General features: G+C 38.2%; 1 protein-coding gene and 1 long non-coding RNA gene across 2 annotated transcripts in view; both read right to left on the reverse strand.

The window, feature by feature from the left end:
- Positions 1 to 25,312, reverse strand: part of LOC108149630 — a 300,988-nt gene that overhangs the window by 99,994 nt on the left and 175,682 nt on the right.
- Positions 6,847 to 7,360, reverse strand: LOC121467726. Its single transcript, XR_005977787.1, has 2 exons — positions 7,248 to 7,360; positions 6,847 to 7,189 (listed from the first exon to the last, which is right to left on the reverse strand). It is a non-coding gene; the product is annotated as an uncharacterized LOC121467726 (long non-coding RNA).

The following is a 25,312-nucleotide window of genomic DNA, read 5'->3' on the forward strand; positions in this document are numbered from 1 at the left end:
CGTTTTCTATGTCTTGAAGAAAGATTCTCGTAAAAAGAAATGGGTTAGTGAAATTATTTTTTAAGGGTAATTGAATGTTATACAAGTCCTCTAATGTACAATGAATTCCTACCGTAATGTTCGGTGGAATATACTCTTTTAATATAGTTATTAAATTTTCTGGTGTATCATATTCAATTATGTGTCGTGTCCTGCAAAAATCTTCCAGTGACTCATGTATTGTAAACCTCCCCGTTGTTAATAACAGTTGTTGTTTAAACTGATTTAACGATTTTCAAAACTACTGTAAGCAGAATGCTGTGTGATTTGATCTGAGTCTGACTGTTCTGTTCGTTCTACATCACTGTTTGTAATGTTATTTATTTGTATTCGAGATAATGCATCGCCTACAACATTTGTTGTACCGGGTTTATATATTATTTTTGGGGTAAAGCTTTCTATGAAAGAATACCATCTTTTCATTTCTACGTTGGGATTTTTGTCCGAAATCGTGAAAGACAAAGATTGATGGTCCGTTTGGATTTCTATACCAACTACTCCGTACAAATAATTTCTCAAATTTTTTAAGGCCCATACTATTGCTAGCAGTTCCTTTTTATTTGTGGCATAAAGTTGCTCGGTTTTATTAAGTGTCTTAGAAATGAAAGTAATTGGTTTGTTATCCTGTGATAATACCGCCAAAATAGCTACGTCTGATGCGTTTGTTGTCAAAGTGAATTTTTTACCATAATCTGGTTGAACTAGTTCAACTTGTGCTATTAGATTCTCTTTTAGTTCGTTAAAAGCTTGTATAGCTGAATCGTCCAATTGTATTAAAACTTTTGTAGATATTCTTTTAGAAACATTTCCATTTTCCCCTCCTAAATATTTTGTAAGTGGTTTTGCATGCGTAAAAATTCAAATTTTCCGTTGTTGATAGAAAAAGATGTTTTTTCAATATCTGAGTCTTTCATTAGAATTTGATGGAATCCTGATTCCAAATCAATTGTGGAAAAATATTTTGCCTTTCCTAAGTTGGCTAATATAACAGATGGGTCTTGCATCGGGTATCTATCCGGTATTGTGTTCTCATTTAATTTTTTGTAGTCTATTACAAGTCTGTGTTTAGGGCTACCGTCTTCATTTTGACCCTTTTTGGGTACCACCAGTAATGGTGAATTGTAAGGACTTCTACTCGGCCTTATAATATTTTCATTTATCATTCTATTGATTTCATTGTTAACGAAATCTGAAACTGATAAAGCATAGGGATATTGTCCCTGTCGTTATTTGTATTTATTTCGCCCCCAATATCAGTTCTAAAAAGAATTTGTAGGTTTATTTTAGAGTGTTCCTCTTCAATTATGTCAATTATTATTTTCTCCAAATCTTCTACTTGATTTGAATTTAACATTTTAATATTATTTATTTTATTTCTTTCGGAATCCTTTGATCCCAAAGTTGTTACTTTTTTATTTACGGATAGTTTGACGTCGGCACGTTGAGGGTTTTGTGTTCCCAAACGTTTTAACTTTTTGTTGACGGAAAATTCTTCGTCGGTGTGTTCAGGAATTTTTTTTCCAAAACTATATAATTTTTTGTTGAGGGATTTTTCTACATCGGCGTGTTCAGGATTTCTAGATCCCAAACTATTTGATTTTTTGTTGACGGATAATTCTACGTCGGCGTGTTCAGGATTTCTAGATCCCAAACTATTTGATTTTGTGTTGACGGATAATTCTACGTCGGCTTGCTCAAGATTCTGTGATCCCAAGCTAAATAAACTTTTTTCCACCATTTGTGAATCTGTTTTATTTCCACTTTGCTCTTCAAAGTATTTTTTTATAATGTATTCTTTTAATGGAAGGATAATTTTTCCATTTGTTAGCGATAATTGGTTTAAAGCATTATCCTCATCGTAAAGTAATTTTTCTTTTTTCCCGTTATAATTGATGGTCCCTTTTTGAATATCAATTACCGCTCCTATTTTTTTTAAAAGATTAAAACCTATAAGTAAGTCGGACTCTAACCCTTCTATTTCATAAAATACTTGTCTTGTGTTAAATATCGTTAATAAATGATAATATTTTATTATTGTAAACCCATTAATGGTTGAAACTCTTTTGTAAATTGGGAGCTCTTTTTTATTTTGATAAATTCCCCTTTTTATGGAACAAGATGTTGCTCCTGTATCAATTAAAACTTTTAATTCCTTTTCGATTTTTTTATCAGTTCTCATTAAGTAGGGTAATCCTATTCCGGATTCTGATCTAAAAAATGATCCTCTTCTATGTTATTTACTCTCATAATTTTTTGAGCAGGCTGATTAATTGAACCAGTTGGTTCCCGCTTTAACTGTGGATGTAATTCAATTGGTTTGTTTTGAGTGGCGCTTATATTTGTTTTTTGCGCTTGGTTTTGATTATAATTATTTCTTGGATAATAATTATTATAATTTTGTTTGTTATTACCCCTGTTAAAATTATTATTAGGACGAATTTGATACTGGATTGATTCATCTATCTCCATGGGTTCAGGAGCAGGCTGTACCTGATTGTTATTAAACATCCAATTATTATTTTGTCCCCACTTATTATTATTATTCTGACTCTGATTCCATTGATTATTTTTAACTTGTTGTGGTGATCTTTGATTGTATCTCAAATAGTTTGAAATTTTGTAATTAGTGGTCTTTTGATTAAAATAATTATTATTTTGTTCTGGGCTAGTAGTATAATTTGAGTTATATTTTCTATAACTCATTCCAATGAAATTGTGAGCGAATTTTGCTCTCATGTTATTACTTTCCATCTCTTGTACAAACGCCATTGCATTAGGCAAGTCAGTTGGATTCATGGAATAAAGAGTCGATGATATTGGGCCGTTAAGGCCAGTTATGAAAAGTTAATGCACTCTGTCTATGTCTATCATTAATTTCTGAAGTGATTGGCTTATTACGACCATATGTCATTATAGTTTTGTTAGTCAGTAATGTTAGTTTCCTGTACACTTGGTTATAATATTCCATTACACTTAGTTTTCCTTGTGTAAGAATACTTAGTTCTTGTTCGATAATGTGTAGCGGTCTTCTATCGCTAAAAACGAAATCTAACCTGGCTAAAATAGCATCAAAATTTAGGACTGTTCCGGATGGTTAGAGCATCGTTTGCTTTTCCTGTTATCTTGTTCCTTAATATTGATAGTGCTGCGAAATATCGCTTACTTTTTCGAATATACTGAATCATAGCGTTTTCTGCTGCTTCCCTCCAACTTACATAATTTTCAAGTACCCCCTTAAATTCTGGAACTGATTTAATGATTTCATAGGATTCTTCACATTTTATCAAATTGTCAACTTCTTCAATTTTATAATCTTCTACTTTATTGACATTCGTTTGAAGTTCTGCTTTCAGTGTTTATATTTCGTTTTTTAAAGTATTTACCTCTGTTGAAACAATCTGTTTTATTAATTCTTTGGTCAAAAAGGCTTGCTTTTCTAATTCTTGCTTGGCGTATCGGTCATTTCTTATTTATTAAATAGATTCAACAAATCTTCTAGATCTTCCAGGATGTATTATATAATTTATCTTTCAAATTAAATTTTTACTTAAATATAATTGTTCATATTTGTTACGATCTTTAAATTATTAAGCTTATCTTCTTTGATGATGGCGAGGGAATGCCCTTCAACTTCCTTCCTTCTTTGTTATTTTGTTTTAAACTGTAGTCGTGTTGAATTTTGGCGAGGGAATGCCCTTCAGCCCTTCCTTCCTTCCTTCATTGTTTAAATGAAATATTTCTGTTTTTATTCTTCTTGGATTTCCCAGTTGATATATTTGTGTTTTTATTTAACTTTCTTTATTAATTGTGTTTTTGTTTATTATGCTTTAATTATTATTTTTGGTTTATTGTTCTTTATTTTTTTGTTCTTTTGTTGTGTGTTCTTGTACTGTGAATTAATTTATCTGGTCCACCTTTATTATATATTACCAGCTATTTAAATGGATTATTGCATTACTTGATTTCCTTTTAAATTTTAAATCACGATTACTTTCACAATGTTGAGTTGTTGTGAATGTTTTAAATTTTCCACTAAAAATGGTTGGGTTTTTGCGGCGCAAGTTCCTTTTTTAAATAAACTTGTTATAATTAATAATTTTTTAGAACTTTTTTAATCACCGCCCCACGTTGTGCGCCAATTAAGTTTATCACTAGTAATATGGTTAAAAAAATATATTTTTTAATTAATGTAAACACCAAATTACATTAATTAAAAAATATATTTTTTATTTAATTTCACAAATACAAAACACTTTATTTTTCTCATTCGAAATTTTTACTTCCGAACTGTTTCTTGATCCACGATGGACTGCCCGCTTAATTCTACAATCTTATCCAACGAACCTCGGCCAGAAGCTTTTCTTTGAGCTTCAAGAACTTTTTCTTTTGTTTAGAATATAAGCTTAGGATGAAATCATGGCATCCTATTGTGAAATTCAAATATGCTGACCGATGCAATTTGTTTGGTCTTGGATCGCAATAGTTTGAACTTAGAACGCAATTGATTGGGCTTCGAGTGGAAACTTATGTATACTTTAAGATTTGTTTGTTTATCTTGGTAGGGAAACCAAGAGCGGACCCCAATGCCAAAGGCATGGGCAAAGACAAAGGCAATGCAAAAGCATAGGCAAAGATTGCTTAAATTGAATTTTGAAAATTGTTTATTAATTCCATAAGCGGCTCGGTTTCACGGGTTGCTTAACTTGCATAAGAGACCACTTTTATATAGCCGCAGAATTGAAAATCTGCTGTGATGGTACGATTGTGACGAAAGGTATCTCTAAATGAATAAGAATACCAAACCTATAGGAAAATTGATTGGTTGAGGAGAATGGGCAGTGAAAGTAACATACCTAAAATTTTTTTAAGTGGAATTTTTGAGCTTTGGTTGGTAAATATTACACGGTAATTATATATACCACATCTGGCCGAACTACCAGAGCTGTAGCTCTCAAACAAGCAGCACAAGCAGCTAAGGCACGTCGGAGATCGGTTAGAAATAAAATTCAAGTCCTTGGAGTCGTAGGTGGCGAAGATATGGTTCTTTGACTACCACGAGGACGATCCAATATGCTACCACAACCCCGATCTAGACCACAAAATAACCCTGATCAGGAAGGAAGGCTCGAGAGAATGATGGCTCAAAACAAAGAACTAAAAGCCACATTTTCCAACGAGCTTACAAACTTAAAATCACAAATGGCTGGTCTACAGAGCCAAGTTATAGAGATAAACAAGGAACACAAAAATACCGCCTATACCGCCTTCCTGTCAGTCTTCCTCCAAGACATGACAGACCTCCGTGGATGACACTAGAGCTTCAAAACCTTAAAACAAACACTTACAAAAAGTACAAAAGGCCGAGCACGCCATCTGATTTTAATGTTCTTAACAGTCAATTCAATTCTAGGTTTTTGAACCGGTGTAAAACCGAATTTTCAAATAATCCGAAACAATTTTTTAGCTTTGTAAATTTCAAGCGTTAAAACTCCGCCTTGCCTTTATCAGTACGATTAAACTCAATTGAGGCGTCTACTGACTCCAAAATTGCTAATTTATTTGCCAAATTCTTTCAAACTACCTATAGTGCGGATTCCTGTCTAGATTCAGATTACCCTTACAATTTAAACAGGTCAAATTGTATTTGCTCCCCAGTAATAACATTTGTCTTCTAAGGGAGTTGGAGACCACAGCACCATTATACTCTCCATTATTACATATCATTCGCAACACTTTTGTTCCTCACGAATATCACCTTATCAACATGGTTTCGTTAACTAAAAACGCAGTTTCCAATATGATTATCGTAGCATCTGGAGTGCCTCAGGGTAGTCATTTGGGTCCATTTCTATTTTCCTTATTCATCAATGTTCTTCCTTATATTATATCACATGCTCGAGTACTGATGTATGCTGAAGATGTTAAACTTTGATTGTCCTATAAAAATTTGCAATCGGGTTTCGGCTTTATTCTGATATTGATTGTTTTCGGAGATGGTGTCAATCTTACCTTTTAAATCTGAATTGCCTTCAATGGAACGAAATGACTTTTTATAGTCTTTTTCTAGTTTTAAGTTTATTTCTTTCCTCATGTTTTTTTTTTTATAAACTACCTGTTCCACATGATATTGTTTTTCTTTTCCGGTTTCATTATGTGTTTCTAACATTTTTTCTTGTGTATTTTTTAAAATTTGATGAATATTAACGTGTTCTATTTTATAATATAGTACGTCAAAGGATTTTTGTTCGTTGATGAATGAATGTTCTGATTATATTCTTGAGCGGCTCCAATTACTATTTCGGAATAGTCGGTTAAATTAAATTCTTCTTTTACGCACCTAGCTAATTCAGTAAATGTAGAATGTGCCCTTTCAACTTATCCGTTTGGGGTACTGTGCCTCTGGTCTGCGTAATGTAGAGTTAAACCGCACCTTTGTGCAAAAGATTTAAATTGGTCCGAGGTTAAGCTCGGTTCATTATCGGTCATTATAACTTATTTCAAAGTAATTCCATTACTTTGTTTTCGATTTTTAATTTCTTTTGGATTTCTTTTACTACTAGAAATTTTGAATAAGCGTCAATGCAAGTTTTGAAAGTGAGACTTTGCGCGTAATATATGTCAATGTGTGAATTGTCCCCTTCTTTACTTGGGATTGGGGCTTCTCCAATTGCAATTTTAATTGGATGTCTGATATATTTGTTTTCATTGCAAATTTTACAATTTTTTATATATTCTTTTAATTATGTGAGTAACCGAGAAAACTGGTTTCGCGTTTAAAAAACTTTGATTTGTCTAAAGAAATTTTTATGTTTGTATTTAATAATATATTTATAATTTTGTTTAAGTCTTCATAATGTTGTTCAATCGAATTTGAGAATATAATGTCGTCCATGTAGACATGACATGTTTTCCTTATTTGTTCTCTTTAAATGTCATCCATTGCTCGCTGGAAAATTTTTAACAAATTTAACAAATATCCGAATGGCATTCTTAAAAATTCGTATTTTCCATTATTTATTGAACAAGATGTTTTTTGACATCAGGTTCTTTCATTAATATTTGATGAAAACCTGATTCTAAATCTGTTGCTGAAAAATATCTTGCTTTCCTTAAATTAGATAGTATTACTGATGGGTCTTGCATTGGGTACCTGTCAGGTATGGTACTTTCATTTAACTTTTTATAGTCAAAAACGAGTCTAAACTTACGGCTTCCGTCTTGATTCTCTCCTTTTTTTGGGACTACCAGAACTGGTGAGTTGTAAGGGCTTCAACTAGGCCTTATAATTTATTCTGACAACATTCTACTTATTTCGCTATTCACAAAGTCGGTGACGGATAAAGCATACGGAAATTTTTTCACGTATATTGGCCTTTCGGGAATAAGATTTATTTCCCCCTTTATGTCTGTTCTAAAAGGAATTTGCAAATTTATCTTTGAATACTCTTTTTCAATATAGTGAACTATTTTTTCCTTTAGTCCTTCTAATTGATGTGTACCTATATTATATATCTATTGTTTGTCGGATACCTCAACGACTGCGGGCTTGAAATTTCAAACGATCTTTATTTACTCGATTTTTGACGGTATTTTCTTCGTCGGCACTCTCAGGATTTTAATTTCCAAGATATTTGTATTTTTGTTGACGGATATTTCTACGTCGGCGCTCTCAGGACTTTTAAGTCCCAAGATATTTTTCACCTCATTATCTTAATATTTTATCTTTTCTGTTTTCCCTTTAAATTCCAATACTCCCTTTACTATATTAATTATAGCTCCAATTTTTCTTAGTAAATTGGATTCAATTAGAAGATCAAATTCCAATCCTTCTATTTCATAAAATAAATGCCGTGTTTCCTCAAATATAGTTATAATATGGTAATACATAATAATTGAATACCCATGAACTGCAGTTACCTTATTATATATTGATAATTCATTTTTATTTTCAAAAATTGCCTTTTTTATATAACAAGCAGTGGCTACTGTATTATTATTTTGATAATAATTATTATTATATCTTCCTCGATTGTTATTTGCCTGCCAATTATTATTCGGCTGCCGATTGTTATAAGGTTTATTCTGGACTTGAATCGATGGATCAACATCCATTGGCTCGACATCTTGTTGCTTTATATTATATTTTATAAATATTCGTAGAGCATTGCTCCTTATTATTTTGTTTGTTTCCTTGGTAATTACGCTGTCCTTTCCGTGTGTCATTATGGTTTTGTTTATTAGTAGTCAATTTTTTATTAACTTCGTTATAGTATTTAGTAACTGTTATTCGTCCCTGCCTGAGAATTCTTAGTTCTGACTCTAGAATATGAATTGTTCGCTTATCGCTATATATAAAATCCAAGTTAGACAAGATTGCTTGAAAGTTTAAAACGGTGCCATGATTGCTAAGAGCATCATGGGCAGCTCCCATAATTTTATTTCGTAAAATTGTTGACTTTGAATTTTATAAAGATTCATAACAGTTTCTGCAGCTTCCTTCCAACCCACATATTGTGTTCCTTCCCCAGTGAACTTTGGTAAAGATTTTACCACTTCAAGCGTTGTTTCGCACTTTATAGTTGGGTCGATTGTTTGTATTTTGTAATCCTCCACAGTGTTTGCATCTGTGGCTAGTCTTCCTTCTAAACCTTCTATTTTCTTGCTCACTTCATTCAACTGAACATTTATTAATATTTTAATTAATTCCACTGTAAGGCCGCCAGCTGTGGCTTTACTACCTAGAAATTTGGTGCTGAACCTCCGGTTGCCATTTTTAATTTTAATTCACCAAAGCTATTTATTAAATCTTCCAGATTGTTTCTTGATGATATTCTTTAATTCGCGAATCTATATTATTTTTTTTTATACCCTTGCAGAGGGTATTATAATTTCAGTGAGAAGTTTGAACGCAGACATCTCCGACCCTATAAAGTATATATATTCATGATCAGCATCACTAGGAGAGTCGATCTAGCCATGTCCGTCTGTCCGTCCGTCTGTCCGTATGTCCGTCCGTTTCTATGCAAACTAGTCTCTCAGTTTTAAAGCTATCTGCATGAAACATTCCCAAAAGTTGTCTTTCTATTGCAGGTAGTATACAAGTCGGAACGATCCGGATCGGACGACTATAGCATATAGCTCCCATTTGAACAATCAATTATGCTGATACTGGGAACGCAAAAGGCGCAATTGATTGGGCTTCGAACGGAAGCTGATGTTTACTTTAGTTTTGATTTGTTTAACTTAGCTGGATTTGTTTGTTTATTTGGTAGGGAAATCAAGAGCGGACCCCAAAGCCAAAGGCATGGGCAAAGACAAAGGCAAATGCAAAGGCATAGGCGAAGATTGTTTAAATTGAATTTTGAAAAAATTGTTTATTAAGTCCATAAGCGGCCCGGTTTCACGGGTTGGTTAACTTACACACTACAAGAGTGTAATATACAGATTTAGCAAAACATCCAATAAAGTCATCCGGCCTCCTATGGGAAACCAGATGATAACAGAAAGACCGGGGCAGAGGTTATACACTGACTTTATTGGACCGTATCCACGGACCAGAAAAAAAATTAAAATCGTAAATCTGAAATATTAAAAAATAAAATATTCCCTTGCAGATTATAATTTCAGTTAGAAGTTTGCAACGCAGTGAAGGAGACATTTCCGACCCTATATTCTGGATCACCATAACTAGGATAGTCGATCGACCATGTCCGTCTGTCCGTACGTACGTCTTTCCGTTCGTTTGTCTGTTCCTCCGTCCGTTAGTTTTAAAGCTATCTGCATGAAACTTTCCCAAAATAATTCAGAACGCCCATAGGAACAATCGGCGAGAAAAAATGAAACAAAAATATAACTTTGCTCTTGTTTTAAACATTTTTAATAATAATAATTACATTTTTAATAATAATAATTAACTTGTTAACTTCTATAATTTTTCATTTTTTTTTTTTAAATTCTTTTGGACATAGTAATGGTTTAATAATTCAGAATCCCGCTTTAAATTTTATTCAAATCGGAGAACGATATAACTGCCATGGGAACGATCGAATAATTTAGCTGAAAATTATTATAGCTTCAATGTTTTTTAGCATATTGGTATATACGGCGGTACATGTAGTGACGATGTACACCAGGAGCTGTGCATAGGAGACTTCTCTATATAGCCGCGGTATTGAAAATCTGCTGTGATGGTCCTAACGTAACGAGTATTACACCAATCGAAAGGTATCGCTAAAAGAATAGGGATTGCATACCAAGACTGTATTGGTTATGATCAGTACAAACAAGTGACCATTACGACACCAAGCAAAGCTTGTTACGCATGGAGCCCTCTTCCCCTCGGGGCGTTAAAACGAGATCGCGAGAAATTATAGAAAATGGACAGTAAAAGAGCGGACATACCAATTCAAAATATAAACCAAAATAAAATAACACCTAATAATACTAATTGTGAATGGTAAATACGATGGTAAGTTAATTAGGAGAAGTCTACTAGAGTAAGCTGTTAGGCTAAGGTTTACATCCTACTTAACGCCCCGTAGAGCAAATATTAAATAGGTATCGTTTGCGTTCTTGGCGCTTTTATTTAAATTGAAGTCACTAGTTTAAGGGCGAGAGCGGGAGCCAATAGAACTTTCGTTTGTTCGCTCTTGCGAATTCGCCCCGTCTCTCGCCACCTTAGCATAAGTTAGGTTCTAAGAGAAATTATTGGAATATTAAATTTAGTTATCATTTGAACTCCATCGAAACCACTCCCTTTCGTCGTCGCATTTTCGCACAAGTACGACCGCACATTGGTTTAAAAATGTAAACAAAACAGTTTTCAGATGAAATGTGCGAATATGTAATTAAAAAAGTTGAAAAGTACTGATTTGGTGTAGATGCTCAACAGTTCCAACACGGAGGACTCGCTTATGGATGCGGACTAAAGTGCTTTGTCTGTGGGTTTGCAGGCCCATCATCCACCTCCACTGCTGGAAAGCACCATGCCACTAAGAAAAGTCGGACTTGCAACGAAGAGACCTTTGCCAAATCTTTGGTGGAATCAGCAAAAAGCATTGTAAATGCTTTGCAGAGCCAAGAATCGGGCGATATCGGTCTCTTCCACCTTAGGCTTCGTCGCGCTTGGATCCTGATCTCTAGCTTAGGGCTAAGAGAATCTTCTCTGTCGACATTTTAGAGTTGGAGACCATCCAGTTGGAATGGAATCATGGAAACATTTTCAATGATTAAAAAGTCGTATATATACTTGTTTTTAAATGGTTGTTTTATTCTGAACGATGGGTGAAATATTTTTCAAATTGCACTCTAATATGCTTTACACCTAACACTTATACCGTCCACCAGAAAATCTTCATAACATTCGGATAGTATTCCAGAAAGGTCATTTTGATTTAGAGAATTTGATGTCATCTGATCATCCATCTCCTCCATTAAAAAGTTGTGCAAACTAACACAAGCGATGACAATTTGTCGGCGACAAAAACATAAGGAAGCACGATGGATGAGTCCGGCAATTGGCAAGGTGAAGGAATTTCCCCTTCATTGGCCTCAATGGCATACTTTAAATCGGAATAAAGCCAAATACTTTATGAACCATTCGATCTCACGTTAGCATAGAGGAACCTGTAGTTGGCATCAACAATGGCCATTAAAATGATGGAATGGTCGCCCTTGTAGTTGAAATATGTCGATCCACCAGATTTTATCGCTCTTATCTTGCAATGTCTACCTAAAAATGATGGAAATTAGTTTTTTATACATTTTATCGAACTTGGGCTGTTTACCGTGAATAGCACCAATACAGTTTGCAAATCCCCACTGTTTACCAAAATCATCCGCAAATTTTTTCCATTCCGCAAATAAATGTTGATAAGGTGAAGTTTATGAAGAATTTGGCAAATAAGTCAGCAGTTTCAGAGTCAGTAGACACCTCAATTGAGTTTAACCGTACTGATAAAGGCAAGACGCAGTTTTTACGCTTGACATTTACAAAGTTATAAAATTGCTTCGGATTATTTAAAAATTAGGTTTTACGCCGGTTCAATTACATAGAATAGCATAGACTGTTAAAATCAGATGTCTTGATCGTCCTTTTGTACTTTTTGTGCTTGTTTTAAGGTTTTTAATAGCTTGCCGCATAAGTGGACTTTTTAAATGTGCCTGATTCCATGGCGCATTAGCATTTAGCTAATGCTACGCCGACATGTGAGTGGCACGAACAGCTGATCCGGGTTTGTTTACTTATGAATTTTGACAAATCCAGCAGAAATGAAATAAAAATAATGAATATGAGTACGTTTACTCAACTCTATAATGCTCAGCAGGACATCCATAATGCGACCGAGGCATTTGCCAACTTGGACGACAAGGTAGAGAAGCTGATTGCGTTGTTTGACGGGCTTGCAATGGAGGCCACCACAGTTTCTAAAAAAGGCAAGGATCCCAGTATATGTGGGAGTTATTTTATGCCAGAGATCCAGCAGTAATGCATTGTGTTAATGCCAGCAGAATTTGCAGCGTGCGCTCTAGTTTTCAGTCATTTTCATACAAAATAGATTTTATATTCAAAAGACATCAAAAATTGCGCCAACCTTGCATATAGAAAACAGCTGTTGTAGTGGTGGCACGAACAAAATATAGTTATTTTCCGGTATTTTTTCTAAAAACGTTCGGGCCGAATGGTCTTTAGTCGCATTTAATTATCGAATTTATTTTAAATGCGGCATTTAGCATTTGATTTAAATGCGGCATTTAGCCTTATGGGATTCCCTTGTATATAAATGCACATTAGGCTAAATGCGTTTTAATGCGCCAATGGAATCAGGCTCTTGTGTAAGCCACGGAGGACTGTAATGTTTTGGAGGAAGACTGTCAGGAACGCATTCTTAAAAAAACGTGTTTAATACGTAATAGAATAATTCAGTGACACTTTCCATATTTATGTATTTGTATAAGTTTGTCCATTTGTATTTGGAAATCAAGTAATTAAGCGTATTAAAAACGCATTTATGGAAGCATTTCGTTTCAGTTTCACAAATTTAAAGGGAATAGGTATCAGGGCAGGGCAGGGAAATTGTTAATTCCATTGTGGGATGGTACCGGTCCTCTGGGACAACTAGAGGGTCAATTCTAGATACAACGACCTCAGACGGATCCAAAACAAATACAAGATCTAGATGCCTATTTAAAGAGTTACGGATAAAGTTTTTTGTTGTAAAGATAGGTCTTAAAGACCATCAACAAAGTATTTAACAGCAGACAAATAATGTTCATAAATTAAAATGTCAGAGCGCGAGCTAAAATCTTTTCTATCTACTAAGTTTGTAGCTCGTGAAACACTAACACCTATGTACGTACACAGTTAGATAAGGCGCAAAAAGTAGAGCGGGAGGAAGAGAGAGTAAATGTAACAAATGTTACAAAAACAAAACACTAGGAGCACTGACAAAGCATGCACAAGAGAATGAGATTACAATAACAATGCCCTGGAATTAGACAATTTAAAATAAAATGATTAAAATCACAGAGCACAAGATAAACACAACCGATCACAAGCGTCGCTAAATGACTTATGTGATGTAACGGACCACACATAATTTTATGTAGGCGCAAGCATATATTAAATTGTTTGTTAATATTAGCAAGCTGATTATGTCAGTGCAAGATATAACATAAGATATGATGATAGTAGTATGTGATGACATGTGCCTGTGGACGGCCGGACCGCTGCTGCAGTTAGATCTGCATTGGTTGACGACTGCGTGTGGACTGACGATAGAAAGAAGAGTAAATGGGGAACAACTGCCTTTTACGCATACACAACACATATAAAATAAGGATTTTAATGCACTATAAAAAATACTAACGGCCTCAGCTATGTTAGTGCAAAAATAAAGGTCGGACCAATTAAAGCCAGATATACATGTATTTAAGCAATTGACTTTTTTTGAGCGATAGACTTTCATCTAATCGGACGTGTAATTCGACGCTCCTCTTTCACAATAGGTTCTTCCGGAGTTTTACGTATTTAACCTAGCTCAGTTGTCTTGTCAGTAACCCTACAACCTACATTAATACGTATTACATATAGACATTAAAAGTTAATGACGGTTTATTTAAATTAAAACAAGCTACCAATTGACTATTTTGACTATTGACACTACGCTCTTAGTGCCCTCCGCGTACATTTACACGAAGCTGCAATCGTTGCACTTGTTTCGATCGGTTGCTCAACGCTCACATCCGTCCGCTCTCTGTACCGCTGCTGCTGCTCTTCAACGCTCACACGCTCTCTGCCCTGCTGCTGCTCTGCTGTTCAACGCTTACATCTGACCGCTCTTCACCCCGCTGTTGCTTCAACGTTTATACGGTATCTGCTCCGCTGCTGTTAAGCGCTTGCAGAAACATTTCTCGCTTACGCTCGAGGCTGATACGGATGCTGACAACTTACACCCGCGCTCCCCTGTTTTACTGTGCACAGTGACCTTATTCTTAACCAAAATGACCATCGCTTGCACTGCTAATAAATTCGAGTATAATGGCATTGTTAGTGGCGATACCTCCCTCATCTGCTGGTTAAGTGATAACTGCTTCAACAGCCGTGTTGGGGATTTAATCTCCAAACGAGTTGGTTTTACCTGGTCCTGCACGTCTTGCCGCGAGATGACGGATGAAATGCGTACGTTCATGAGGCAAACTAGGACTGGATTTGTTGAAGTTCGTAAACTCATAAACGCTAAGAATGACAAATTCCTGGCAGTGGAATCTCAGTTTCTAGGACTTAAGATTCTTAGCGAGTCACCGAATAGAAAAATCCCAAATAATAATCTTCAACTTCCTGTTTATGATTTACCATCCATCTCGACGCCAACTAATGCTAATAATATGGACCTTTCGCCGAACTACTTAACACCGTCACTGCCACTGGCTCACACTACCCCTTCTGGACCTTCTTCTGTTCCCTCGCGTGCCTCATTGGCTATGGAATCACTTGGTAATGTTCTACCGGAAGAAAACATGGCCTCCCTTGGATTACATCTGGCTCCTGTTGCTACCAACTCTGCTCCTGCACTCGCTTCTACATCTGGTGCTGTTTCCTTCCCCAACGATATGCCTGGCCCAAGCCTTGCGGCTCCTAGACGCACTAATGTCCCTATAAGTGGAGTTCCGAGAAGTAACCGTCCAAGGAATAGCGAGGCGACTTCTGATGTCTCTGGGATTCCTCTGAGAGGGGTTATTCAAAAATCTTTATTCGTATATTCGTGACGAGACTTATTCCCGAAGCCACTGCCGAGGATGTTAGGATCTTCCTCTGTGAGAAACTGCATGCCCCGGACAACGCTATTTCTGTACATAAGTTCATTTTTAAGCAAAAGCGCAATATCGCTTCTTTTAAAATTCGTATCACTGATTCTTATTTCTCTAAGGGTCTTGATTCTACACTTTGGCCAGTTAATACTTTAGTACATGAGAATCTTCAGAAAAACCAGCCTCGTGGCTCAAATTCAGCTGATTCAAAAGACTAAGAAAAACAAATCTGTCAATTTTATACCAAAATGTGCGAAGCCTACTGGGTAAACTGAGTAAGGTGTATGTTAATAGTCTTTCCACCGACGCCGACGTCATTGCTTTAACTGAAACATGGCTAAACTCTTCGGTTTCCGAACCAGAAATATTCGTTAATAAGTTTGTTATCTATAGAACTGACCGCATCTCCCTAGGCGGTGGCGTGTTAATTGGAATTCCCAACTCACTTTCATCGGTGATTTTTCCTTTTAAAAACCCTCTTTCCATTGAATTCGTTGCAGTTAAAATTAATATCAATAACATTTATATTTATATAACTCTTACATTCCTTCAGATCTGATACTTCTCTCTATTTAATGCACCTGTCTGCCATTCAATTAGTATCTTCTTCAATTGCCGATGAGAACCACCTAGTTATAATGGGAGATTTTAACATATCTTACGTGTCTTGGATCTCTTCATTGGACTCCAATCTCCTTTTTGCCGAAAGCCAGCATGACTTTATCGACGACCTGACGGACTTGTCTCTGGGCCAGATAAACTTTGTAAAGAGCAATTTGGATAGACTTCTCGACTTAATATTTGTTAATAACGACACTCTAGCTAATGTCCGGGAGGGAGAAGCCCTCCTTTTTCTCTGCCTGAAGACCCCTATCATCCAACCCTGTTGTTAAATGTTGAGATCTTTGCAGAAATTCAGACTAAGATATTACGCGTAATATGTTTCCGCAATGCCAATTTTGTTGGTTTACACCAGCATTTGAGTGCTGTCGATTGGTCCTTCTTAAAACCAGTAATGACATAGAAACTGCAGTGTCATCCTTTAATTTGACATTGCAGTCGTCATTAAATCTTTTCGTTCCCGAGGTATCGATAAGTGACTCTTCTAAGCCCCCATGGTTCAATAGGCACTTGTCTTACCTCAAAAATAAAAAATCGAGGCTGTATAAAAAATACTTAAAATCCAATTCTGCGGTGGATTTTTCCAATTATGTCACAAGCCGCGTGCTGTTCTTTAATGCCCCTAAACTTTGTTATGAATGCTACATCGCTCAATGTAGAGATAACATGTGTAATGATCCGAAAAGTTTTTACTCATTTGTAAACTCCAAAGATAATTAAATGCGTATCCCTCAACTATGTATTTACACAACCGAACTGAATCATCATCTTTAGACATTTCTAATCTTTTTGCAAACTTTTTTCAGTCAACCTACTCTCTTCAATCCTATGACTTTTCCACTCCCTACCCTTATGCTCTGCCCTGCATCAATAATATTTTTGTTCCTCAATTTGAAGTTAGCGATGTTCTTAAAGCCCTTCTGTCGCTGGTACGTCCTATTCCGAGGGCCCTGATAACATCCCTAGCTGTGTTCTAAGAAACTGTGCCGAAGCTCTGTCTTGGCCAATCACTTTTCTATTTAACTTATCTTTATTACCTTCAGAGTTCCCGAGAATTTGGAATGAATCTTTTATTATTTCTGCCTATCTTTCAAACAGAACTAAACGTGTTTTCTACAATAATCAACTTTCCTCCGTCGTAAATGCTTTTTCTGGTTTCCCCCAAGGAAGTCATCTGGGGCCACTACTTTTCGTTCTTTTTATTAATGGTCTTCCAAAAGTAGTGTCATTTGCCTCTACTCTAATGTATGCGGACGATGTAAAAATTTGCCTATCATTCTCTGACCAAATGTCATACCTTCGCCTACAGTTGGACATTGATCAATTACAATTATGGTGTTCCAACAATTTGTTGCTTCTTAATCACACCAAATGCCATTGTATGTCCTTTTACCGGACAACAGCCCACATACACTCTTACCATCTTGGAAACTCCACTTTAGAACGTATTACGCAAGTAACTGATCTAGGTGTCCTATTTGATAGCAAGTTATGTTTCAAAAGCCATATTTCTGTCATTATTGGTAAAGCTAAGGGTGTTTTAGCCTTCATAAAACGTTGGGCCAAGGAGTTTGACGACCCGTATACAACAAAGACTCTTTACATTTCCATGGTTTGCCCCATTTTGGAATACTGCTCATGTGTTTGGAGCCCTCAATTTATTGATCAACAAAAATTAACCGAGTCAGCCCAAAAGCAATTTTTATTATTTGCTCTCCGACAGCTGAATTGGGACCCGGTGAGGCGTTTGCCACCTTACTTTTCAAGGTTAATGTTAATTGATCTAAAGTCTTTAAAACATCGTAGAATGTGCAGAGGAGTAATTTTTTTGCATAAGCTTCTCATAGGTGAGGTGAATTCTGGCCCCCTCCTAAGCTATATTAACATCGCTGTTCCCTCAAGATTTACTCGTACTTTTCGACCTATTCACTTGCCAATTTGTAGATCCAACTTTGCCCTTCATGAGCCCTTTCGGGTGCTTTGTTCCAATTATATTGCAGTATACCCTGCAATATCTATTGATCGGATATCATCTAACATTTATGCTTTTCTTGAATCATATAATATTTAGTTATTTTAAGTTATATTTATTTTTAGCATATATGTGTAAGTTAGCAGTTCATTTTTAACTATAAATCAATAAATCAAATAAGCGGTCAAAGTTATTCTTGCGAAAGCAGTGGATTCGTTTAACAAACTTTTCAGATTTTCTTTTAAGCTCTGATCCTGCATCAGCAGTCAGCTTTAAAGATGGGTGATAAGGATCCTCAAGTTGCGTAAGTGATGACATTCTTAATAAACAAACGCTTTCTGTATTTGGCTCAAAACACAAATCCAGCAAACCTCCCAAAGAAGAGCTTGTGCATAGGAGACTATTATTTATAGCCGCCGAATTGAATATCTGTTGTGATGGTCCTAACGTAACAAGTAATACACCAATCGAAAGGTATTGTTAAAAGAATAGGGATTGCATACCAATACTTTAAGAAAATTAATTGGTTCAGGAGCAAAGATGTGAAAGGGAGATACCTAACATTGTTTTAAAGTTTTTTGGATTCTTTGCTCAGTTCAAAAATTTAAAAATATATATTTTTTTGGTATATACCAATATCTCTGTCTGTTTGTCAGTTTCAAAAAATTCAAGAGATTTGTTTTAGAAATCTGGTGAAAGTTTGTTCTACGACTTGTAAAAAAATTAGCATATTTGGCGGGAAAATTTCTAAAAATAGATAAACCTTGCACGGGTATATCTTCCAAACTAGTAAAGCTGCAGACGAGTGATTAAGACATTAAAAAGCATTGTCAAATGCTATTCACACTACCTTAACATAAATGGTTTAAAAAAAAATTATTCCATTTTTTATTTATTTTTTTTACTAACTTTTGAAATTATTAAAAAAAAGTTTTTGTTTTTACGTATATAGCTCTAGAGATTCCTCAACTTTTCGTATTTAACACGGCACGCTGAGATTAAAAATGTCTGTGAAGGCAAAATACTTGGATGGTGCGGTCCGAATGGGAACATTTAAAAAAGTGTATTTATTTATACCCTTTTCGTCACAAAATTTGAAACCAAATAATTTTTAATTTAAAGTAGCGATCGGCACGACTTTTTAATCTTTTTAAGAAGTTTTTTTGTATTTTTGCGTATCAAGCATATAAATTGAAATTTAAATGTTAGGTTAGGTTAGGGCAGTTGCCAGACGTAGTCTGGCACACTTAGTTCTCCTTGACCTATTGTCTGCTGCTCCGTTGCAGCTGATTTAGTAATGCTGCCATCCGGTTGCTTACATGAACGTTATTATTCTTGTTAAGCTTGTGTTAGCAAGTTCTGAGAGATTAATCATGAAGGGATTTCCTAGGTGAGTCAATCTTAACCCACATAGGGCCGGACGGTAACGGAACAAATGTTCCACCGTTTCCTCTTCATGCTCGTCGCTGTAGCTTTTGCTGAAATTATATTGGGGTGTGCTCAGTATGCTGGCATGTGAACCCACTAACCAGCGTCCTATGAGTACCCGTATTATCATTCCGCACTCGGTACGATTGAGTCTTAGTAGTTTTGAAGTTCTTTTCGAGTCTACAATGCTGCTAGATTAACTAGTCGTAGCCAGGTAGCTATCGGCATAACAATGTTCTCCTTATCCGAACGAGAGGTGTGGTAATGCCATGTCTTTGCAGCTCGTCACAGTTGCCTGCGATGTTTCGGTGTCCGGAAACCCATATCAGGTTGATGTTATACAGCGGAGTCATCTCGTGCAGAGATCTGCGACAGCTTGGTATTGTATGATATCTGTTGTGTTTGGTTAGAAGCGTTCTCGGAAACCAGTAAAATTCAGCAATTGGGATCCCCAATCGTGCTCGCACCTAAGCCAGGTGGCGATATTCGTATTTATGGCGATTTTAAACAGGCAGTCAACGCACAAATCGACGTCGAACAATATCCGTTACCAACAAAAGATGCTCTATGTTACATCATTCGTTATGGTAAGCAGTTCAGCAATAAAGACCTCAAAGATGCCCATCTCTAGATGGAATTAGATGAGGCTTCGAGGGAAATCATGGTGGTAAACACACCACTGGGCCTATTTCAATATCAGCGCCTTCCTTACTGGATTGCAAGCGTACCAGCCATCTTCCAAAGATACCTCGAGCAACTTCTAAAAGGAATAGAAGGTTGCGGCAAACATTTTGGATGACATCATCATCTTAGCCCCTACAAGCGAGGAACATCTGAACCGAATCGACCGAGTTCTCAGCACTCTTCAAGAGAACGGCATCAGATGCAAACGGTAAAAATAATTCTTTTTCAAGGACGAAATAGAATACTTAGGGCGAAGAATCAGCGCAAACGGCATTCTCCCAGACAGCTGAGGCTTGGAGGCTGTAAAACAGTTGTGTCCGCCTTCTAACTTACAATTGTAAGCATTCATGGGTAAAGTTAATTATTATTGTAATTTCATACCAAACTATTCGCAGTTGGCTGCTCCATCGAATCAACTTCGCAGAAAAGACGTAGCCTTCTTTTTTGGTCCACAACAGCAGCAGGCTTTTACAGCTCTTAAGTCCCACATCATTAACGCAACGCAGCTAGCTCACTTTGATGAAAAATTACCGCTAGTGCTCGCTACAGATTCCTCATCCTTGGCATCGGGGTAGTCCTTTCGCATCTTTAGCCAGATGGCGGAGAGAGATCCATTGTTTTCGCATCTAAAACGCTCGACAAGCATCAGGTTAAATAGAGCCAAATCGAAAAGGAAGGACTTTCCATAATATTTGGAGTAAAGCGTTTTCCCCAATACCTTTATGGCAGAAAGTTTATCCTAATCACAGACCAAAAGTCGCTTGTTACCATTTTTAATCCAGGTAAGCACCTCCCGTTGATGACGTCAAACAGACTACAATGTTGGGCCATTATTCTCATGGCCTACAATTTCGATATCCAGTATCGATCCACATCTGCTCATGGTAATGCCTTCCAGTGGGTACAGATCCAGACTTCGACAAAGAAGAGGAAGCTTGCCACAATGTAGTCGAAGTATCACCACCGATAAATTCCGAGCTAATTCGCAACCACATGGACAAAGACAAACTTCTCAAACAGGTCCTGCAGTACGTATCTGTAGAATGGCCAGAAAAACTCCAGCCAGGCAACGAAGCCCTATTGCCTTACTTTAACCGGAAGTTTGCTCTTACAATTAACAAACAATTCCTTTGCCTACATACAGACGCATATCGTTTTATAATTCCAGCCAGTCTACGTGCCCATATCCTAAAACTCTTACATGAAGGCCATTGGGGCATTATTCGAATGAAGCAGTTGGCAAGACAACATGTTTGGTGGCCTACCATAGACGATGACATCAAAAGCCTTGCTCAGTCTTGTAGCATCTGCAAGTGCAACAATCCTGCACCACCAAGAGAGTACCAAAGTAGGCCAGCAGCAACAACAGCATGGGAGCGGCCGTCCGTCCGTTTCTACGCATACTAGTTTTTTAAATTTAAAGCTTAGTGCATAAAACTCTTCCAAAAGTTGTCTTCCTATTGTAGGTAGTAGTAAGAAGGAACCGTGTGTGTATGTGGATACGTAAAGTAATGGGTATATTCGAGTGTTATGGGACTGTGTATGTGTTGCTTAAATATATGCAGAGTCTTATAGGAATATGGGCGTTAGTTTACAAGTCGTCTCGAAATCCTGGGTTAGAAACGTTGTCATGGTGCGTCGGTGCCTGCTCTGCCCGTTCGTTGTCCTCGTCGGTGTCGTCGGGGTAGTATTCTTTCAAGTCGCTGAGGCCGGCGATGCGGCGTCGTCGTATCGGAGACGCTCGTGTGGAACTATCGTATGGCCAGTGATAGTTCTGGCAGTAGTTCGTCCCACCTATTCTGCTCAGCTCCGTCTAAATACGTCGCAATCATAGTTTTAATAGTCCTATTGGCCCTTTCGGTAGGGTTTTGTTGGGGACTATTAGGAGCCGTGTGTTGGAGTTCCATTCGCATACCCTTACAAAACGTCTTGAAGGAGCTGCTTGTGAACTGAGTGCCATTGTCACACACGAAGAGTTTTGGGGTCCCGAAGCGGCTAAGGATCCTATTCCTAAATGCTCTCTCCAGAAGTGCTGTCGTGGCTTTTCGAAGTGGGATCAGTTCCACCCATTTGGTGAAAGCGTCCAGAAAGACAAGTAAGACGGAATTCCCATGCCGGGAGTGTACTTCTGGCAAGTTAGGCATCGGCGAACGTATTGTGTTACCTCTCGAAATAATCCCGGGTATTTTCGGGCCACTCGCTGGCTAGTCTTTCGCGTCTCCAAATGTCCAGCTGTCGGATGGTCGTGGCATTCCTGTCGTACTCGAAGACGATAGTGTCGGCCAACACAAAGTTTCCACGGAGTTCCGTCCTCCTCGTACCGTTCCAATCCTTCGGTAAAGCTGTTCTCGCTCGATGCAGTAGTCCGGGAATTTTACCGGCTGCTATGTTACTGGCTTAATCATTTCCTTAATATATTTGCATTCTGGGGCTTCTACTTGGACTTGCTGCACCGTGTCTAGTGGTTGCCTGGATAATGCATCATCGTTGATCTTGAGCTTCCCACAATGATATCGGACATCGAATTGGTACTGCTGGAGCTCCAGTGCCCATCTTGCTAACCGTCCAGTGGGGTTGTCAATGGAGTTTAACCATTTTAGGGCCAGATGATCGGTTACTACCTCAAACCGATAGCCCTCCAGATAACGAATGGCCCACAATATGGACAGGCACTCCTTTTCTTTTACGGAGTAATTTTCCTCGGTCCGGGTTAATCGGCGGCTGGCGTAGGCTATAACCCTTTCTACTCCGTTGATGGCCTGGGTCAACACTGCGCCCAATCCATGTTCGCTAGCATCGGTCTCTAGGAAGAAACTCTGAGCAAAGTTGTGGCATGCGAGAACGGGTTCCTCCGTATGTCGGGTCTTCAAAGTCTCAAAGGCCTGATCCTGTTCCTCAATCCAGCTCCACTTTCTGCCTTTCCTGAGAGGCGTGGACATGTGTTCCACAATGGTTGCGAGGTTTGGTACGAATCGTCTATACCATGACGCGACACCAAGGCAACGACGTAACTCCCGTAGGTTTGAGGGCGGCTGGAGCTCTCTGATTGCAGCGATTTTGTCCGGATTAGTATGTATCCCTGCTTTGCTTATGACGTGTCCTAAGTACTTCAAACTCCGCTGTAAAAAACTACATTTCTCCCAGTTGTGCTTCAGATTCGCCTTGTAGAGTCGTTTGAAGACTTCTCGAAAATTTTCCACGTGTTCCTCGAGGGAAGTACCGATGACTATGATATCATAAAAATAAGCGAACGCATGTGGCTCATTGTCGAGACCTATGACGCTATCGAGAGCCCTTTGAAACGTGGCTGGAGCTGAGCGAAGACCGAAGGGCATCACTTTCCAGTCAAACCTCCCTCGTCCCGGCACCGTGAATGCGGTGTATTTAAGACTAGAGCGAGCAACTGGGATTTGCCAATATCCGCTTTTGAGATCATGAGTTGAGATAAGCCGTGCGTTACGCAATCGTTCCCAAATGTGATGGATTCGAGGTAACGGATAGGCATCGGGTATTGACCGCGCATTAATCCCCTCCACAGCTAAGGGTGGCTATAATGCCGCAGAGGAAATCCACTCCCAGTAGTTGATCATCGAGCACGGTGGGCATAACTAAGAGGGGCATCCAGACTTGGTATTCTCCCAATTGAATGTGTCGCCGGTGTCTAGTGTGGACATGAATCTCGGGGAGATTCCCGCTCGGGGAGGTTCCCGTTCGGAACCAGCTTTCTGCCCGTCCAACCAATAGAACTGTCATTGCCTGCGGAAGGTGACGTAAGTCCACCTGATACGTGGCTGCTTTTTCCTCGATGCTCCTGAAGCTGAGAGGGTCGGAACATCTATTAAAAGTGAGATCCCAGCAGGCCATTTTCTCCACTATCGCCGCGCACAAGGTTGCCACCAAAAGCTGCTCCTCAGCCTTGTGTGCTCCCCTCCATTGAGGATATTCAGGGTCCGAGGATCGTCAGGCTATTACCCGTTGAATCCTGGCGATTGCCCGGATTTCCTATGAATTAAAACCCGACCTCGCTGGTGAGGGGCAGGAAAGCCGGTGACTTTGGTCTTCGACTGCTGGCAGCTCCATAGGTCACTTCCATTTCTGCAAACCGCGTTCGCGACATCTCGGGAAGGTCATCCTGATTTACGAAACCCGCAAGCCTGCTACGTAGTTCTTCTACGGTTCCAACACTGTTGAACCCGAACACGGTAGTTATTGCTTCGAGCTCGTCCTTCCTCTCATTTCTGCTGATTTATTTATTTTTTTTTTAATTCGCCTTTTATTTATTATTATTTTATTTATTATTTATGCACTGTTGATCCTCGGTTTTATTAAATTTATTTATTTATTTTATTTTATTTCCACTGTTGGTCCTCGGTTTATTATCCTCGGACTGTGTCCTTGTTTAATTTTAAATTTATTTTGTCACTGTTGATCCTTTCGAACTCGACTTGGCTCAGTACGCGGTTCGAAGTTGACTGTCTCGCGGCTTGAACTTGACTGTCCCGTGGTATGGGAGTGGCGCTCCTTATATACCCGGCGCGGCCCGCGATCGTGTTGACGACAAGAGCTTTCTAGCGTGCGGTATGTAAAAAAAATCGTGGTTTGTGTCTGAACTTCAGACTCCTGGCATAGGACTTTTCCGGTTATCTTTTGGATTTTCCCACTCGGACAAATGTTAAACTTCCCTTATATATATTTATGAGGTAGTTTTCTCGCAAGTTCCATAGATGAGCCCCGATGCAAAGGAAATGCCCAAAAATTTCCCTATCTGATCTGGATGTTCTTTAGGCCACGATGGATGAAATTTTCCGCTAAAATATTTCAGACCGCGTAGCCGCAGGAAAAACTAGCTCAAACTACCATGCCCGCGTATCCGCAAAGCACCTTGACCAACACTGACACCCTCGCGTAGCCACAGGGAAAATCTAGCTAAAAAAACTACCATGCCTACGTATCCGCAGGGAAAACTAGCTAAAATTACTCAGTCCGCGTATCCGCAGGGAACCTTGACCAACACTGTCCCCCCCGCATAGCCGCAGGGAAAATCTAGCTAAAAAAAACTACCATGCCCACGATTCCGCAGGGACTCTTGACAAACACTGACAACCCGCCCCGCGTAACCGCAGGGAACATGATTATAATCACCACCCCGCGTAACCGCAGGAAGCCTAGCTAAACACACCACACCCCGCGTAACCGCAGGGAACCTGACTATGATCACCACCCCGCGCTACCGCAGAGAACCCGACCGCCCCGCGTAAC

This window comes from Drosophila elegans, unplaced genomic scaffold (genome assembly GCF_018152505.1).
Source record: "Drosophila elegans isolate 14027-0461.03 unplaced genomic scaffold, ASM1815250v1 contig_536, whole genome shotgun sequence".
Taxonomy (NCBI): Eukaryota; Metazoa; Arthropoda; class Insecta; order Diptera; family Drosophilidae; genus Drosophila; species Drosophila elegans.